The following is an 8,333-nucleotide window of genomic DNA, read 5'->3' as shown; positions in this document are numbered from 1 at the left end:
ACGACCCAAAGTGCCATATACTCTACAGTAGACGACCCAAGGGCCAACAGTTCTAAAATAGACGACCCAAAGGGCCATCTACTCTACAGTACACAACCCAAAGGGCCATATACTCTACAGTAGAGGACCCAAAGGGCCATCTACTCTACAGTAGAAAACCCAAAGGGCCATCTACTCTACAGTAGACGACACAAAGGGTCATCAACTCTATAGTAGACGACCCAAAGGGCGATATACTCTACAGTAGACGACCCAAAGGGCCATATACTCTACAGTAGACGACCCAAAGGGCCATCTACTCTACAGTAGACGACCCAAAGGGCCATCTACTCTACAGTAGACGACCCAAAGGGCCATCTACTCTACAGTAGGCGACCCAAATAGCCACCTACTCTACAGTAGACAACCCAAAGGGCCATCTACTCTACAGTAGACGACCCAAAGTGCCATATACTCTACAGTAGACGACCCAAGGGCCAACAGTTCTAAAATAGACGACCCAAAGGGCCATCTACTCTACAGTACACAACCCAAAGGGCCATCTACTCTACAGTAGAGGACCCAAAGGGCCATCTACTCTACAGTAGAAAACCCAAAGGGCCATCTACTCTACAGTAGACGACACAAAGGGTCATCAACTCTATAGTAGACGACCCAAAGGGCGATATACTCTACAGTAGACGACCCAAAGGGCCATCTACTCTACAGTAGACGACCCAAAGTGCCATATACTCTACAGTAGACGACCCAAGGGCCAACATTTTGAAATAGACGACCCAAAGGGCCATCTACTCTACAGTACACAACCCAAAGGGCCATATACTCTACAGTAGAGGACCCAAAGGGCCATCTACTCTACAGTAGAAAACCCAAAGGGCCATATACTCTACAGTAGACGACACAAAGGGTCATCAACTCTATAGTAGACGACCCAAAGGGCGATATACTCTACAGTAGACGACCCAAAGGGCCATCTACTCTACAGTAGACAACCCAAAGGGCCATCTATTCTACAGTCAACGACCCAAAGGGCCATCTACTCTACAGTAGACGATCCAAAGGGTCATCTACTCTACAGTAGACGACCCAAAGGGCCATCTACTCTACAGTAGACGACCCAAAGAGCCATCTACTCTACAGTAGACGACCCAAAGGGTCATCTACTTTGCAGTAGACGACGCAAAAGACCATCTACTCTACCGTGAAGGACCCAAAGGGTCATCTACTCTACAGTAGACGACCCAATGAGCCATCTACTCTACAGTAGACGACCCAAAAGGTCCATCTACTCTACAGTAGACGAGCCAAGGGGGCCATCTACTCTGCAGTAGACCATTCAAAGGGCCACCTATTCTACAGTCAACGACCCAAAGGGTCATCTACTCTACAGTAGACGACCCAAGGGACCATATAGTCTACAGTAGACGACCCAAAGGGCCATCTACTTTACAGTAGACGACCCAAAGGGCCATCTATTCTGCAGTAGATGACCCAAAAGTTAATCTACTCAGCAGTAGACGAACCAAAAGGCCTTTGGGTCGTCTACTGATGAGTAAATGCCCCTTTCGGTCGTCTACTGTTGACAAAATGGCCCTTTGGATCGTTTACTGTGCAGTAGATGGCCCTTGTGTCGTCTACTGCAGAGTAGATGAACTTTTGGGTCATCTACTGCAGAATAGATGGCCCTTTGGGTCGTCTACTGTAGACTATATGGTCGTCTACTGTAGAGTAGATGGCCCTTTGAATGGTCTATTGCAGAGTAGATGGTCCCCTTGGCTCGTCTACTGTAGAGTAGATGGACCTTTTGGGTCGTCTACTGTAGAGTAGATGGCTCATTGGGTCGTCTACTGTAGAGTAAACGATCCAAACGGCCATTTTGTCAACAGTAGACGACCGAAAGGGACATTTACTCATCAGTAGACGACCCAAAGGGCCATCTACTCCGCAGTAGACGACCCAAAGGGCGATATACTCTGTAGTAGACGACCTAACGGATAACAGATGAACAGGAAGTATTCATGCAGAAGAACTGGAAGTTTCCACAAAATGCAAGGAAGAATATTTGAAGAATGCAAGACAGTTTCTTTATAGAATAAACGATGTCTTCTTAAAGTAATTAAGGAGATCGTTTTATAGAAGAAGTATCGGGTTTCTGAAGGACGTTCAGAATATTTTCTTATAGAAGACCAGAATGTCTTTTTGTTGAAGACCAGAGGTCTTCGTTTTGACGGCTAGGATGTCATCTTATAAAAGGGTAGAAATTTTTCATGCTGAAAACCCGATGGTAATTTAGCTTTCATTAGCTTTGGTAGTAGTTTGAGCAAGTCTTCCCTTATGGCAAAGTTTATCGCTTATTGCCTCATGCTTTTTTGTTTGGTGGTCAATATTCGTCCAATTAAAGTTGTTCATGTAAGAGGAAATATTTATATTTACACTTTTGTTAAAGTACTTAAAATTTAGTTTGATCAAATCTTCCCTTATGGCAAAAATAAGAGCAAATATTAATATTTACACTTTTGTTAAATTACTTAAAATTTTCCTCACTTCAGAATGTCAATGATGTTACAAGCTTGCTTACAAGTTGTTTGTTTACATATTCACTCAAAATAAATTGGACCCATCACAAAATTAATTAACAAATTATAACACATTTCGTTGTTATTCCCCTTCCATGTATTTATTTCCATTCTTATAAAATATAAATGTTAAAATAAATTAATATAATTTGCAAAGATTATTTTCCTTAAAGTGTTATTCCCTCCAATAACGTGGGTAATCTTTGACGCGCCAGCACTTTCAGTTTCTGGCCTTCTTTTTTCGGACAACGACATTCTTGAGGTTTACACTGGCACTTTTTCTTTTTGGCTATTGTGTGTTGCAGTATTTGTTCTAAAAAATAGGATTTTTTTGTTAATTTAATATATATTAAATAAATTAATTAATATTCGAAACTCACTATCTTTAACAATTTTATTTGCTTTGGGTAAGGATTTCAAGACTTTTTTAAACATTTTGTTGTGAACCGTGGAAACTTTCGTTGTTATTCTTGGGGACTTTTATTATGTTATGATTTGAGGAGTTGTGTTGCTTACTTTATTTATTATTTATTTCAAATGAATTTCTAGGTTTCTGCTTTTAACAAATTTAAATAGCCTTGACCACATTTGAAACGATAGTCAGTGGTTTAGGAATGCTCGAAATGAAAACGAGCATTGTAATAAATTCAATGTGGGTTGTAGTTTCTAGAATAAAATACAATTCAATCGAGATTATTCTACATTTGTTCATTTGCACTGTTCATTCCGTCAAAGAATTGATCTTCTTGATATTTGATATTCTTTAAAAATGCACGATTATTGAAATGAAATCTCTTTAAAAATATTCTTTGAAAACTCCACGATTATTGGGCTAAAATAGCTATAACAATATTTTTAAAAATCCACGATTACAGGGCTGAAATTTGCTTTAAAAAAATTAACAATTATTGGGCTGAAATATTCTTTAAAAAAAATATTAACCTGGAATATCAATAAAAGTCTTCTATAAAAGAATCCACGACTATTAACCTCAAATATCATTAAAAAATATTCTTTAAAAAAAATCCGCGGCTATTAACCTGAAATAACTATAAAACAAGTAAAAAAGTATCAGTCGGTTTTGCTGACAGAGATATACCCTCGGCCTGTGTATATTGAAACAATTTTTTCCCAAAATACGTATGTATGTATTTAGGGGGTCTTAAAAATGTTGGGCATTTGAACAGACAAAAATGTTGATCAGGATTAAAGATCAAAAGTTTTGCGGATGAGATACTAAAAGGAATGGATCGACATGGAAGTGGATCTCCAGCCACAACATATGGTGCCATAGGGGATTTTACACTTTTCGGGCTGTTTGCTCAAGAAGTATGGACTTGCCCCTAAAAAACTTTTACCATCATAAATGAGGCAGCGAATGCAAGTTGCTTCAACAAAAATCAAAGTGATTCGATATCAGGTCTTAAAGTGAACTTGTGGGGGAGGTACCTGAAGGAGTGGACCGATATGGCTTATCTTCAAACTTAAACTATGTTTGGGCAAAATATTACTAAGGCCATATTTTGGACCGAATCGGCAGATCCGTTCGAGACTGATCTTGCGCTCCAACCACCTCACACGGTGTCATTGAAGTTTTTCGCAACTTTCATGCTATTTTTTAGGAAGTATGGACTTGTCCCTGATGAAACTTGTACCGTCGTATGGAGTGCAGTGAATACAAGTTGCTAAAACAAAAATCAAAGCTATTAGAGAGATGGCCCTAAACTGAACTTTTCCGAAATTTTGTGTGGGAGGTACCCGAAGGAGTGGAACTATTGAGACCATATTGGAACCTCATATTACTCTGGTAGAAAGTTTACGCTGTACGAAGTATGGACCAAATCGGTCACTCCCTTCAAGAGTTATCGTACGCACAAACTTTCCGAACATTTTCGAACTTTTGTGGGGGAGGTACCGGAAGGAGTGGACCGATGTAGCTCATCTTCGAGCTTAAACTAAGTTTGGGCAAAATATTACGGAAGCCAAAATTTGAACCGAGAGTTATCGTCCGCTCCAGCCAGCAGGACAGACAGACGGACGGACATGGCTAGATCAACTCCAAATTGTCTGAAACACATTTCGTCCAAACATACTTGGGGTCTAAAACCATTTTTTCGATGAGGCACAGTTTCATCGTATCAAAGTGTATATACTAAAAATACTCTTTAAAAAATCTACGATTATTGGCCTGAAATATCTCTAAAGATATTCTTTAAAAAATGCACGATTTTTTATCTAAAGTATTTCTAAAAATTATTTTTAAAAAATCCTCGATTATTGGCATGAAATATCTCTAAAAATATGTATTGAAAAATCCACGATTATTGGCCTGACATGTCTATTCTTTAAAAAACACGTTTATTGGGCTAAAATATCTCTAAATATATTATTTAAAAAGTCCACGATTATTGGGTAAAAATATCTTTACAAATATTCTCTAAAAATCCACGATTATTTGGCTAAAATAACTTTAAAAAGTCCACGATTAATGGGCTAAAATATCTCTAAAAATATTCTTTAAACAAATCAGCGATTATTGGGCTAAAATATGGGCTATTGGGCTAAAACATCTCTAAAATTATTCTTAAAAAATCTACAATAATTGTGCTATAATGTCTATAAAAATGTTATTTAATAATCTACGATTAATGAGTTGAAATATTGTTAAAAATGTTATTTAAAAAATCCACGATTATTGGTTTGAAAATCTTTGAGAATTATTAATTAAAAAGCCACGATTATTGGTTTGAAAATCTTTGAAAAATATTATTTAAAAAATCCACGATTATCGCCTTCGAAATGTTTGAAAATATTATTTAAAAAATCCACGCTTACTGCCCTGAAAATCCTTGAAAAATATTATTTAAAAAATCCACTCATATTGCCTTGAAAATCGTTGAAAAATATTATTTAAAAAATCCATGTTTGTTGCCCTGAAAATATTTGAAAAATATTATTTAAAAAATCCACTCTTATTGCCCTGAAAATATTTGAAAAATATTATTTAAAAAATCCACGCTTATTGCCCTGAAAATCCTTGAAAAATATTATTTAAAAAATCCACGCTTATTGCCCTGAAAATCCTTGAAAAATATTATTTAAAAAATCCACGTTTGTTGCCCTGAAAATTGTTGAAAAATATTATTTAAAAAATCCACGCTTATTGCCCTGAAAATCGTTGAAAAATATTATTTAAAAAATCCACGTTTGTTGCCCTGAAAATCGTTGAAAAATATTATTTAAAAAATCCACGCTTATTGCCCTGAAAATCGTTGAAAAATATTATTTAAAAAATCCACGCTTATTGCCCTGAAAATCCTTGAAAAATATTATTTAAAAAATCCACGTTTGTTGCCCTGAAAATCGTTAAAAAATATTATTTAAAAAATCCACGCTTATTGCCATGAAAATCGTTGAAAAATATTATTTAAAAAATCCACGCTTATTGCCCTGAAAATCATTGAAAAATATTATTTAAAAAATCCACGATTATTGGTTTGAAACTCTTTGAAAAATATTATTTAAAATCCACGATTATTGCCCTGAAAATCCTTTAAAAATATTATTTAAAAAATCCACGATTATTGGTTTGAAAATCCTTGAAAAATATTATTTAAAAAATCCACGACTAATGGTTTGAAAATGCTTGAAAAACATTATTTAAAAAATTCACGATTGTTGGTTTGAAAATCATTGAAAAATATTAATTAAAAAATCCACGATCTTTGCCCTGATATTCCTTGAAAAATATTAATTAAAAATCCACGATCTTTGCCCCGACAATCTGTGGAAAATATTATTTAATAAATCCTTGCATTGATGGGCCTGATAATCTGTGGAAAGTATTAAAAAAATCCACGATTTATACCCTGATAATCTGTGAAAAATATTATTTAAAAAATCCACGAATATTGTACAATAAAATTTAGAAATCGTTGAAAAATATTTTAAAAAGTTTGTTACAAAAATCCACTATTGTTGTCCTGATAATCCTTGAAATTGCCCATATAATCCATGAAAATATTATTTTAAATTCACAATTATTGCCCTGATAATCGTTGAAAAAGATTATTTAAAAAATCGACGATTATTTCCCTGATAATCTGTGAATGATATTATTTAAAAAATCCACGATTTTTGCCCTTGAAATATATTTTTTAAAAAATCCCCGATTATTGGTTTGAAAATCCTTGAGAAATATCATTTAAAAAATCGACTAGTATTGGTTTGTAAATCCTTGAAAAATATTATTTAAAAAATCCATGATCATTGTTTTAAAAATCTTTGCGGCAAGTCCCTGTTTGTAGGAGAGACACGTAAGGGGAATGGAAAGTGGAAAAAGTTGCTCGTACCGGCAATTTTCCGGCAATTCCTTTTATATTTTTCGTATTTGACATTATTTTCATTGTTTTGAAAACAAAAGTGGTCGGAACAGAATTGCAACGAGAAAAATATTATAGAAAAAATCCATAATTATTGCCTTGAAAATCCATAATTATTGCCCTGATAATCCTTGAAAAATATTATTTAAAAATCCACAAATATTGCCCTGATAATCCTTGAAAAATATTATTTAAAAATCCACAAATATTGCCCTGATAATCCTTGAAAAATATTATCTAAAAATCCACAAATATTGCCCTGATAATCCTTGAAAAATATTATTTAAAAATCCACAAATATTGCCCTGATAATCCTTGAAAAATATTATTTAAAAAATCCACGATCAATGCTTTAAAAATCTTTGGAAAATATTACTAAAAATTCCACGATTATTCCTTCAAAAATTGTTGGGAAATATTTTTTTAAAAAATCCACGTTTATTGCTTTAAAAATCTTTGAAAAGTATTATTTAACAAATCCACAAATATTGTCCCTATAATTCTTGACAAAAATTTTAAAAAAAATCCACCATTATTGCCATAATCATCCTTGAAAAATATTATTATATATAAAGACTATAATGTGCACTTCCTATTATATCATTCCTTTAAGCAACATAAATTTATTCTTGGTTTTATTTCCTCAAAGCCATTTTATTTTTACATTAATTATCTCATTATTACGCCCTCTCCCCGAAATTCCAACATAAGTGCATTGGCTCTTGACATCAGCAACACCGGGTGAGTAGTTGTTTATTTTTTATGACACTTTTGTTTATTTGTTTATTTTTATTGGAGCATTTTATAAATAAATACTTTATCAATGACCATTCACAAATAAAAGAAATACTTAATAATAAAACATACAACAGCAACAACGACACTATTGAAGTGCAATCAGAACACATTAAAAGCAGAGCACGATAATTGAACGTGAAACGTTGAGAGAATGAAACAAAACATCACATCAATGCCATAGAGTAAGTGGGTATGAGTGTGTGTGCGTGCATTGAATTTTTAGTAGAATTTTGTAATACTAACCTCATTATGCCAATGAAAGAAGAAAATTATGACACTACAGAGAAAATTTACAACCATTTTTTGGTTGTTAGCGTCTAATTTATTACAAAGCATATTCAAAGATAAGGAAAGGAAATACCAAGTTTGGTTTTTTTAAGCAATGTTTGATTATGAACAATAGGCCATTTTGCGTATTCCAGTCCCTTTGTAGTTTATTGTTACTTGGGGGGTTTCTCCACCCCATCATAATCATTATTACCACCCTTTTACATAGTTTTAAGTTATTTTTTATTAGTATCAGGCTATGAAATGTTTCATTTATTATCCATCCTTTCCTCTTTAAAATTCAAATTCC

This window comes from Musca autumnalis, unplaced genomic scaffold (assembly GCF_047663935.1).
Source record: "Musca autumnalis isolate F117 unplaced genomic scaffold, ASM4766393v1 scaffold_5, whole genome shotgun sequence".
NCBI lineage: Eukaryota > Metazoa > Arthropoda > Insecta > Diptera > Muscidae > Musca > Musca autumnalis.
The sequence above is the reverse complement of the archived record's forward strand: the minus strand, read 5'-3'. Positions refer to the sequence as shown.